Source organism: Phascolarctos cinereus, unplaced genomic scaffold (genome assembly GCF_003287225.1).
Source record: "Phascolarctos cinereus isolate Bilbo 61053 unplaced genomic scaffold, phaCin_HiC Scaffold_2;HRSCAF=192, whole genome shotgun sequence".
NCBI classification, from domain to species: domain Eukaryota; kingdom Metazoa; phylum Chordata; class Mammalia; order Diprotodontia; family Phascolarctidae; genus Phascolarctos; species Phascolarctos cinereus.
The window spans coordinates 325479092-325492091 of NW_027555625.1; positions in this window are offsets into that span (position 1 = coordinate 325479092).

The following is a 13000-nucleotide window of genomic DNA, read 5'->3' on the forward strand; positions in this document are numbered from 1 at the left end:
TTAATGAGTAAAACTGAGTTCTAAGCCCTAGTCTGCAATCTATTTTCTTCAGGCTTTAATTATCAACAAAGCTGCCTAAGCCCAAAGTTTACAAAGCACATTAACATGTATCATCTCACTTCATCACTACAGCAGCATTATCAGGTAGGCAGACTATTTACATAATCTTTTTTATTTTCTATCTGAGGAAATTGAGGCTCAGGCAGGGGAAATGACTTGATACAGTAAGTTAGTGGCCAATCAGGAGCAAGAGAAGAAGGAGCCAAGATGGCAAAAGAGCACTAAAGAGTACAGTCCAGCTCTTCCCATGCCCAAACTCTTCCAAAAGGATCTAGAGACTGCACCAGGATGGATTCTGATGGGAAAAACCAAGAAAAAGCAACCGGGAGTCATTTTTCCAGGTCAGGTCAGCACGGGGAGAAAGACAGAGACATCTGTGGATGCAAGAAACTTGGGTCTGGCCAGGACCACACTGTATAGGGAGTTCTCCAGCATAAGTAGAGGCTTTGTTTAAAATCAAGCTGTTCAGGCCACGGGGACAGGTGCTATCAGACAGTTTTGTCACCCACTTCCTATTTCCAAGCCACAGATCCAGGATGCACTAAGGATGGGACCTTCACCATAGGATAACATTCTGGAGTAAGGAGAGGCAGCAGTCCCTAGGTTGTGTAGTGAGAGGAACAAGTTCAGAGCAAGCAGCAGCAGTGTGACTTGGCCCTCAGGAGGAGAGGAAGGTCTCAGTTCTAGCTTCCAGCCCAGTCTGAAGCCGGCAAAGGAATAATTTGGGTGGGAATCCCAAACCAAAAGGAAGTTTTCAGTTCTGTCACTCAGAACCAGCAGCACTTCCTAGCTGTCTGATAGTGGTTCAGTGCAGTCTATTATTGCTTAGATCCAAATCCAAGTCAAAAACTTGTAGAACCTATCCTAGAGGGGAAGCAATCTGACCCTGCACTGGATGACACCACTTTAGGAGGCTTGAAAGCTTACAAGTTCAAAGCTTGAGCTGTCCCTGAGATCTCGGAATAACAAAACACACACCACCCCAAGGAAGCAGCAAATAAACAAACAAAAAACCATCTTTGATCTTCTTTAGTGAAGTGCACAGAACTTGGCCCTAATATCAAGTCCAAAGTCAGGGAAGTAGATTGGAAGAATGAGCAAACAAATAAAAAATCCCACATAAAAAGCTATGATAGTTACAGGGATGCTCAAGACCCAAACCCAGACAAAAAGAGAATAACTCCAAAACAGTTACAAGCAAAGCCTCAGATGAAAACACAGGTTGGGCACAAATTCAACTAGAATTCCTGGAAGAGATGAAGCAAGAGTTTAAATTGTTTTTATAGGTGAAATGAGAGTGCTTGAGGGAAAAAAAATTTGGAAAAAACATGACAGCTATGCAAGAAAGGATTGGAAAGGCAATAAACATCTTGATACAGAAAATATAATACCTTGCCCAAGTGACAAATTCCCTGAAAATTAGAATTGATCAAGTAAAAGCCAATGAGTCTGTGAGGCAACAAGAAATATTAATACAAACAGAGTGTTAATGACTGAAAAATAGAAGAAAATGTAAGGTATCTTAGAGCAAAAACAACTGACCTGGAAAAGAGATTGAGGAGAAAAAAAATTAAGAATCATTGGACCATCTATATGCTAAAAGAGAGCATAAACATAATATTTCAAGAATCATAAAAAAGCTGTTCAGACCTTTTAGAACCAGAAGGCAAAAGTGGAAATAGAATCCACTAGTAACTTCCAGAAAGAAACCCCAAAATGAAAACTTTTAGGAACATCATAGCCAAAATCCTGAGCTTCTAAATGAAAGGAAAAAAATACTTCAAGGAATCAGAAGTCCCGAGGAGCCAACAGTAAGGATCACACACTATTTAACAGTCACCACTATGAAGAAGTGGAGAGCTTGAAACATGATAATCCAGAAGGCAAAGGATATAGGTTTACAGTCAAGAATAACTTACCCAGAAAAAACTGAGTATAATGCTGAAGAGGAAAAATTGAACCTGTAATGAAGTGATTTCCAAGTATTCATGATGAAAAGAACAGAGCTGTATAGAAACTTTGAAATTCAAACACAGGTGTTAAGAAAAACATAAAAAGCTAAACACAAATGAGCAATCATAGGGGACTAAACAAGGATAAACTACTTACATTCAAATATGGGGAGATGATATATGTATCCACTCTGAATCCTATCATCATCAGAGATCATAGAAGGAATTTAATTAGATGAGGCATGGGAGTAGTTACGTTATCTCTTGATGATCTTAAGAGAAGACTGGAAAGAAAGGGGAAGAAGAATAAATTAGGAGGGGAAGGGAAAGGAAGTTTAAGGGAAATTATCTCACATAAATTGAGTGCGAAAGTAGACATCCATATAAATGGGGGGGAAGAGGGGTGCATGGCATTTAAATGGGAAGAAGTTGGGGTGCATGGCATTTAAATATTACTCTCATCTAAACTAATCAAAGAAGGGAAAACTATACACACAACACTGTATAAAAATGCATTTCATTCAAGAGGGAAATAGGAGAGAAAGGGAAGAAGAGAGAAGGGAGGATTAGAAGGAAGGTAGATTAAGGGAGGGAATACACAAGCAAAGCAAACTTTGTCTAAGAATATACAAAAATGCTTATTATAGCTCTTTTTGAGTTGGCAAAGAATAGGAATTTGAGGGAACACTCGTCATTCGGGAATAGATGGACAAGTTATGCCATATAAATGTAATAGAATATTGTTGCACTGTTAGAAATGTTAAAGGAGATGGTTTCAGAGAAACCTGGAGAAAATAGAGTAAAATGAATAGAGCCAGGAGAACAATTTATACAATGACAACAATATAGTAAAGACAAATAACTTTGAAAGAACTAGAATTCTGACCAACATTATGATCAACCATGACTTCAGAGGACTCACACTGAAACATTCTACCCACTTCCTGATGGACAGAAGGATTCAAGAGTGCAGAATGAGACACACACACACACACACACACACACACACACACACACACAACAACAACAACAACAACAGCAACAATGCAAAATTTGTTTTTCTTGACTATACATGTTTGTAACAAACAGGTTTTATTTTTATTTTATTTATTTATTTAATATTATTTATTTTATTTTTCTTTCATTCTCAATTGGCTGCAGGGAGGGTTGGGATAAGGAGAGAAGGTGAATTTTTGCTGATTACAAAAAAACCCAAAATATGATTTAAAATAATAATAATAATAATAAAGGAACCAGGAGAGAAACATCTGATTCTGATCTTAATGTTCTTGCCACAACAGAGGCTTTTAGAAATCGGCTCCATTTCGTGGGAAGAATTATAAGAAGAGGAAATTCTCTCTGGATCTAAAATGACCCTCCCACTAGGCCATCTCCAGCAAGGGATCTAGCTGCTCTCTCTGTTCCTACATTAATCCACAAAACCTCATCTACTTTATTCCATTGTTAATTTGCTATGTGAACTTGGGCAAGTCACGTTCCCTTCTGGGCCGCAAGAAAGAGTGTTAGTCAGGAGAACTGGTTTTGGATTCCAGGTCCAACGCTGACTAGCTGTGTGACTTTGGACAGGTTGTTTCACCTCTCTAAAATTCAGTTTTCTCCTCTGAAAAAAGATATTATGACTTCTGAGGTTCCATCCAGTCCTAAAAATATATATAAATTCTGATTCACTAGTTGTGTGAGCTTGGGCAAGTCATTTCCTCTCCTCTGAGCCTCAGTATCTTCATCTGTTAATTGTGAATAATAATACTTAGTAATACTTTACCTCAAAGGGATGTTGTGGAAAAAACACTTTATCAACCTCAAAATGCTATTATTATCATATAATAGGAGATCATAATATATTCCTCACATGGCTGCTATGAGGATGAATATCAAACAAGAGACTATTTGTTGAATATCTACCATTTGCTCAGCTCTTTTCTATGCTGCCAGGGCTAGAAAAATATTTATCTCTCCCTTTAGAGATCTTGTAGTTTATGTGTCCTGAGAAAATAAAATACAGATATTTGAAATGCTAAATAACATCACAAGAGCTGTCACCAGACTACCCCTTCTATTTTTTTATTTAAAAAAAAATTATTATTTATTAGTATGCTATGACTTGCATTCAGACTCCATCAGTTCTTTCTCTGGATGTGGATAGCATTTTTCATCAAGAATCCTTTAGAATTGTTTTGTATCATTGTATTGCTGAGAATAATTGTCTTTTTTTTTTTTTGGCTAGGCAATGGGGTTAAGTGACTTGCCCAGGTCACACAGCTAGTAAGTGTTATGTGTCTGAGGCTGGATTTGAACTCAGGTCTTCCTGAATCCAGAACTGGTACTCTCTCCACTGTGCCACCTAGCTGCCCCTAATAATTGTCATTCCAACTAATTATTGAACAATATTGCTATTGCTGTGTACAATGTTCTGGTTCTGCTCACTTCACTTTTCATCAGTTCATGTAAGTCTTTCCAGGTTTTTCTGAAATCAGCCTGCTTGTCATTTCTTATAGCATAATAGCATTCCATTACAATCATATGCCACAACATGTTCAGTCATTCCTCAATCTCCAATTTTTTGCCACCACAAAAAAAGCTGCTATAAATATTTTTGCACAAATAGGTCCTTTACCCCCTTTTTTTTAAAAAACTATTTGGGATGCAGACCTAATAGTGGTGTTGCTGGATCAAGGGTATGCACAGTTTGATTGCCCTTTGAACATATAGATTATCCCTTCTAAAAGCCCCAATGAGCAGGATAGACATTCAAAGATTCAGGACCTCAGACAAGCAAGAGATTCTTGGCAGCCAAGGAAGAGTTACAGAGATGATTATTGCTTGTCCTTTTTGAAGAAGACCAATGACATCAGGGTGATATCTTGATTCCTGCACGAACTGGATTTAAGTGAGGCAGAGTTGCCTTAAGTTGGCAGCCTCATTCTCTCTTTCTGAGTCATCAAAGTCCAGTGACAGGACAAAAGGCAGGATGCAGTGGATGACCTTGGTATCTTCGATGTCTGACCAAGCTCTAAGTGTTCTGCAGCACCTATTTCAGCTGCCTTCCTAGTGGTTGGAACAAATTGTTCTCATCTGCCCATTCTGCTGGGAGAAGTCTTCATGTCCTTGGAGCAGACACTCTCCCCCAACTCACCCATAGGGTTAAGGACTGTTGGTTACCCCAACCTGGTTTAGCCCATCTGCTGAGATGGTTTTACCAGGGTATGGCTACTGCACTTGCTACAGGTTATTGGAGCCACAGGTGAGACTTGAATGAAGGTGGATGGATACCAAAGATGAATGAGGAGCCCTGAAAAGGATCAGCAGCCCTCCCATCAGAGGTGCTCATCCTTCTGGAACATTCCATACACCCCCAGAGAGATGATAGGATTTGAATGGATCAACTGATTGCCTTAGCTGTTTTTGCAAATCAGCTATAAGACTTCTTCAAAGAAGAGTCTTATCTATGATGTGTGTGCCACATACACTGAGAACACAATTAGTGATCAGTACACTGTCCCATAGATCATCAGGCATGAACCCCACAACAGACTTATGAAGGATGCAGGGCGGGGATTATCATCTCTCTTTTATAGGTGAAGGAAGTGAGTCTCAGGGGAAGCAATGCTCAAGGTCACAAGAATGAGGCTGTGGTAGATAGAGCTAGGACTCAAAGCCAAGCCTTTTGACTCTAAGTCCAAGCCTATTTCTATTATATCAGACTTGCTTTCTCTACTTGTGAAAGAATTGATTAACCAGCAAGCATTTATTAAGTACCTACTATGTGCCAAGCCAAGGTCACATAGCAAGTGTGATTTGAAGTCAGGTTCTCCTGACTCCAGATCTAGCAGTCTATTTACTGCGCTACCTAACTATACTCTTGGCTGGTTGTACCCTCTCCTTTGTATGTGTTTTGCACATAATTACACATGTGCATGCTGTCTCTCTTGTTAGAATATAAGCTTCTCAAGGACAGGGACTACAAATGCAAAGACAAAAGTGAAACAGTTCCAGCCTTCAAGGATCTTATGAGAGAGACAGAGAAAGAGATAGAGATGAGAGGAAGGAGAGAGAGAGAGAGAGAGAGAGAGAGAGAGAGAGAGAGAGAGAGAGAGAGAGAGAGAGAGAGAGAAATACAAAGTCTTTTTGAGAAAGAGGACACTAGTAGCTTGGGGGGGATTGGGAAAGACTTCATATAGAAGGTGTCACTTAAGCTGAATCTTGAGGGAATGCAGGGATTCTAAAAGGTAGAGATGAAGAGGGAGAGAATTCCATCATGGGGGACAACCAGAGCAAAGGTAGGGGGACTGTGAGGAGAGTCCTATGTACAGAACACAAGGAGGCCTGTAGGCCAGGATCACCGGGTGCATGGGGGAGAAGGAGACTAGAAAGGAAATAAGTGTCCAAGTTGTGAAGAGCTTTAAATACCAAAGGCAGGAGTTTGTAATTAATCCTGGAGATAATAGGCAGTTTATTGAGTAGGGACAGGATGACATGTCAGACCTGGACTTTAGGAAAAATCCTTTCAGCAGCTGTATGGAGGAGGGATTGGAGTGGGGAGAGGCGTGAGTAAGGAAGGCCAATTAGGAGGCTATTGAACTTGTCCAGGTGAAAGATGAGGGCCTGTGTCGGGGTGGTGGCTGTAGCAGTGATGAGGAGGAGACAGAGTCAAGAGATGCTGTGAAGACAAGATCTGGCAGCTGATTGGATGTGTGGGTGAGCGAGAACTGAGAAGTTAAGAATGACACTGAGGATGTCCTGGGGGACTGGGAGGATGGTGGTGCCCTCAGCAGGAACAGGGAAGCTTGGTAGAGGGGTGGTTTTTGGTTGGAGGCATGGGTAGGAGAGGGATATGGCAAAAGGGATGATGAGATCTGGCAACTGATTGGACACGGAGTTAGAGAAAGTTGAGAAATTTAAGATGACACTAAAGTTGTGTAAAGGATGGAGGTGACTTAGTAGTGATATCAGTCAACAAGCACTTATTAGGCACCTACTGTTTGCCTGGCATTGTGCTAGGTAATATGAGTACAAAGAATGTAACAATCTCCACTTGGGAGGAAATTACATTCTAACGGGGGAGACAAGTACATATGTACAACATAAATATTGAGTGAATAAATGTAAATATACACCAAGTAGTTAAATACAAGGTAATTTAGGAGGGAGGACACTAGCTGTTGATGTTGTTCATCCTCCCTTTTCAAAGAGGAACCATGACATCATGGGTGATATCTTGATTTGCACATGAACTGGATTTAAGTGAGGCAAAGCTGCACAAAGTCATCAAGCCTCACTCTTTCTCAAAGTTTAGTGGCAGGACAAAAGTCAAGAACACTGGCAATGGTCCAGGATACAATGAATGATCTTGGCTGTTAGGGGGATAGGGAAGTTCAGAAGAGGGGTGGGTTTAGGAGAAAAGATAAATTCTTTTGGAGACATGTTGATATGAGATTTCTAGTTTGAAATATTCAATGGACAATTGATGATGCAGGATTAGAGTTCAGGAGAGAGACTGGAACTGAATATACAGGTCCAGGAGTCATCTGCAAAAGAGGATAATTAAACCCATGGGTAGTAATAAGGTCACCCATCTGCTGGAGAAGACAAGAGGGGATGAGATCAAGGGCACACGTAGAGGAGTTGTTCTTTGCAAGGAAGAAGAGTCATCTTACTGTCAGATTCTGTAGTGGAAAAAAAGTAAAAAAAATAGAAGATCACATCAGGTTTTGAGATGTAGAGAAGGGGAGAAGATGGAGTTCAAGGTGAACAACTTCTTTTCTTAGTAAAGGATGAGGTGAAGTACTCAGCTGAGAAACACAAGAAGATCTGTAGGAAATGATGCAGAGCGAAGAAAGATGAACCAAATAAAGCAGTACACATAACGACCACAATGACGTAAGTGAAAGTGACACTAAAATACACCCAAATTCAGATCGAACACAGTGACCAATTGGTTCCAGGGACTGATGAAATGAAGCATATTTCTTGAGTACAGATAATGGAGGCAGAATGTTGTCAGGTGAAGATTTGTTTGGCTGAGCTCTGTGTTCCCCATAGGATGTCTCCTTCCTTCTCTTCACCCATGGAAATCTTTGACTTCCTTAGAGTCTCAGTTTAAACACCAACTTCTTCATGAGGTCTTTCCTTGTCCCTTCAGCTGCTTGTTTTGTTCTTTAGTCATTTCAGTCCTGTCCAACTCTTCTTCGTGACCCCATTTGGGGTTTTCTTGGCAAAGATACTGGAGTGGTTGCCGTTTCTCTAGCTCATTGTACAGATGAGAAAACTGAGGTAAACAGGGTGAAGTGACTTGCCGAGGGTCACATAGCAAGTGTGATTTGAATTCAGGTTCTCCTGACTCCAGATCTAGCAGTCTATTTACTGCACTGCCTAACTACCCTCTTGGCTGGTTGTACCTTCTCCTTTGTATGTGTTTTGTGCATATTCACATATGTGCATGCTGTCTCTCTTGTTAGAATATAAGCTTCTCAAGGACAGGGCCCATCTTACTTTTCTCTTTGTATTGCCAATGCTTAGTACAGTACCCGGCACACAGCTGGTGATTAATAAATGCTTGCTAATTGGAGGACTAACTTAACTATCTTTGTCACAAGGGAGTGGTTCTATGAAGGACGCAGTTTGGGAAAGTAGCGTAGGTGTAATACAAGTGTTTAATACATTTTAAAAATTAAATACAGCTTTCAAACAAGTGTGCTGAGCATGGTGGCTCACATCTGTGATCCTGTTTTACTGCCCTGGAGGCTGAGGCTGGTGGGTTCCTTGAGCTCCAGAGTTCTGAACTGCAGAGCTCTAAGTTGGCCTAGTCCAGCACCATCATGAAGAGCCCTTGGGACCAAAGGACCACCAGCCGGCTTAAGGAGGTGATGAAATGGCCCAGATTAGAAACAGCAGGTCAAAACTCCTGTGCCAATCGATAATGGGACTGGATCTGTGAGTGGTGGCTACACTTGTAGCCTGGGCAAGGTAGGGAGGCCAGTCTCCAAAAACTAAATTAAATAAATAAATAAAACATGTTGACCTTATTTTGAGTGCAACTCATGGACCCACAAAACAGGGATAATACAAGGAAATGTGTTGATCGCTACTCATTCTCTGAGAAGGAAAGATCACATAGCCTGAGAGGGTCTGAGAAGGGAATCTTTCTGAAAATTAAACCATTCACCCACATTAGACACAACTGAAAATGGGCTTCAGCTCTTGGAATCTTGTACTGGGGGCACTGGCTCACTGTGCCCTGTCCCTGCCCTATTTACACTTAATTTGCATCCCTACCCATTCAGATACAGGATCAAATATGGCTTGGCCTCAAATCTCTTCTTGCAACTCATCGTCATTACCCCTTTACATCTACCCAGAGACACTTTCCAGTTTATGAAGTAGCTCCCCAAACCACCTACTGATTATAATGAGCTCCTTAGTCTGGCATTCAAGGCCCTCACAATCTGGCTGCAAACTGCCTTCCCAGTATTACCTCCCATTACTCCCTTTCCCCTTCACAAACATCATGTTCAGTCAAACTGAATTGCTCTCTGTCCCTTATTCCTGTCCTACCCTCCCCCATCTCTCTCTCTTTTTTTTTTAGCACATTGCTTCTCCCTACCACCATGCATAGAATGGACCCAATATGATCTGCAAATTTTTATTAGCATCTACTATGTGCACTAGAGATATGAAGACAAGATAAAAACCAATCATCAGCCCCCCAAGCACTGATGTTCTCCTGGGGGGAATCTCAAGTTAAAATATATTTACCTAATTATTTGAGGAGGATGGGAGAATGCTAACAATCTAAGGGGATTGGGACAGGATTCCCAGAGGAAATAGCATGAGGTGAACCTTGAAGGAAGTTAAGGATTCTAAGGGGCAGAGAAGAGGAGGAAGTGTATCTCAGGTATGTGCAAAGATGCAGATAGGAGATGGAATGCTGAGAGCAGGAACAGCAGGTAGGCCAGTTAGTGTGGAATGCAGAATTTATGAAGAAAAATAATTTGAAATAAACCTCAAAAGATAGGCTGGAACCAGATTGGAAAGGGCTTGGCATGCCAAGCTGAGATGGTAATAGTTTATTGAGAGCAAACGATCTTAACTTGGGTTTCCCAAACTTTTTGAGAACAGTATTTTAACATAATTTGTTCCTTTGTAATAATAATATGTATTTTGTTTTATTCAAAATCTTTATTTTGTCCATAAGCTTCACCAGACTGTCAAGGGGGGTGAGGACACAAAAAAGGTTAAGAGACCTTGCAAGAGACAATATGGAGTCATTGAATGTGCCCCCCTCATGCCATCTTGCTCACCCCATCCATTGTCACTTTTTCCTTTTAAAAAAATTTTCAATTCCAAATTGTCTCACTTCCCCACTCCTTGAGAAGCCAAGAAAAACAAAGCCCATTACAAATATGCATAACCACGCAAAATTAATTCCCTCATTGGCCATGTCAAAAAGAAAAGAAAAGAAAAGGAAAGAAAAGATGCTTCAATCTGCGTTCTGAGTCCATTAGCACTCTATCTGGAGGTGGATAGCATGTTTCATCATGAGTCCTCTGGATTTGTGTCACCCACCTTTGAAGTCCATTTCTTCCTTTAAGGCCCTTTAGGCTCCCTGATGCTCCTTTCCCTCTTCCCACACAATCCTCTCCACCCCCCCCTCCCCCACATAAAAGTGATCTTTTCCTCTATGTACTTTTTCTCTACTTCTTTGCTTTGTTCTCACTCTTGAGCCACTCCCTCCCAATTAAATTATAGACTCTTTGAAAGGAGGGTCTATGCCATATCTATTTCTGTATCTAGCATCCATATCAGGCTTTTAGAAAATGCCTAATTAATGTTTGCTGAAAAAATAAGTGAATGAATAAATAAAGTGTTTTTCATCCATTATTTAATTTGATCCTCACAACAACATTTGATCTTCCTGTGAAGAAGGGTGAGAAGGGAAAATTCATGACCAAACAAGTGAAAGAGATCACAAAAGACAAAATAGACAATTTAAAGCTCTTACACAAACAAAATAAATGCAGCTAGAATTAAAAAAGCTGTTGAATAGGGGGAAAATCTTTGCATTAAATGTTTCTGATAAAAGTTTGATATCCAAAAGATATAAGAAATCAAAACAAATTTATAACATCCAAGAGCAATAACCCAACATATTTGGTTTGGGCTTTTTTTGGGGGGGCTAGGTAATGGGGTTAAGTGACTTGCCCAGGGTCACACAGCTAATAAGTGTTATGTGTCTGAGGCCGGATTGGAACTCAGGTCCTCCTGAATCCAGGGCTGGTGCTCTATCCCCTGTACCACCTAGCTGCCCCAACCCAACATATTTGGAACTATGCCCAAAGGGCAACCAAATTCTGCATACCCTTTGATCCAACAATACCATTACTGGGTCTGTATCCCAAAGAGGTCATAAAAAAGGGCAAAGGACCTGCATGTGCAAAAACATTTATAGCAGCCCTTTTCATGTTCACAAAATATTGGAAATTGAGGGGATGCCCATCAACTGGGGAATGGCTGAACAAGCTGTGGTACGTGAATGTAATGGAATACTATTGTGCAGTAAGAAATGATGAACAGCCAGATTTCAGAAAATACTCAAAAGACTTGTGCAAACAGATGCAAAGTAAAATGAGTAGAACCAGAAAAACATTGGACACAGTATCAGCAACATTGTGTGATGATCAACTATGAATGACTCAACTCTTCTCAGCAACACAATGATCCAAGACAAGCACAAAGGACTCACAAAGGAAAATGCTCTCCACATCCAGATAAGGAAATGATGGACTCTGAATGCAGATCGAAACATATTTTTTATCTTACTTCATTCTTTCTCATTTTTTCCCTTTTGATTTGTTTTTTCTCTCACAACCGTGACTAATATGAAAATGGTTTTTACATGATAGCACATGTATAAACTATATTAAACTGTCTACCATTTTCAGAAGAGGGGAGGGAGAAAGGGAGAAAAATTTGGAACTCAAAATCCTGTAAAAATGGATGCTAAAAATTTTCTTGACATGTAACTGGGGAACAAATAAAATACTATTAAACTTTAAAAATTATATGAACAAAATTTCAAAGGAAGGATTGCAAATTACCAAAAATCATATGAAAGACTGCTTTAATTTACTACTAATAATAGCAATACCTAATACCTATAAAATTGGCAAAGATGATAAAAGATGGAAATCGTCAATAGGACTGTGGGAAGCTAAGCACACAAATATATTGTTGATAGCACTGTGAATTTTTCTAACCATTCTAGAAAATATTTGGAATTATGTGAGAAAAGTTGCAGAATTGTTCATATTCTTTGACCTACCCTACTAAGTATAAACTCCAAGGAGATTAAAGGTAGAAATAAAAGGCTTCATGTGGACCAAAATATTCATAACAGTACTTTTCATAACAGCAAAAAAACAAACAAACCAGGAACAAAGTGGGCACTCATCAACTGGGGAATGGTTCAATAAATTGGTATATGAATGTAATGGAATAATATTGTGCCATAACAAATGACAAATATCTTGAGAATCCTGGTAAGGTTTGTGTGAGTTTATGCCAAGAGAAGTAAGCAGAAATAGGAGGACAATGTACGTATGTGTGTATATATATATATATATATATATATATATATATATATATATATATATACACACACATAATTACTATAGTAGTGTAAACTCAAAGAACTCCAAAAGGAAACTAACATCTGAGTAATTGCAGTGACCAATTTTAGCTCTGAGAATAGATCATGAAACGTAGAAGATGACAGAGGCAGAATGTTGCATAAAACTGGCAAGCCATTGTTTTCATTTATTTTGCTTATTATTAGTATTTTATTTTTTGTACAAGTTTCAATGACAAGGTGAAGTAAAGAAATTACTGGGGATGGGTGGGGAGAGTAACAAGCAGAAATAACTATGATGTAAAAAACAATAGGTATCAATAATGCTTTTTTTAAGGCAAGA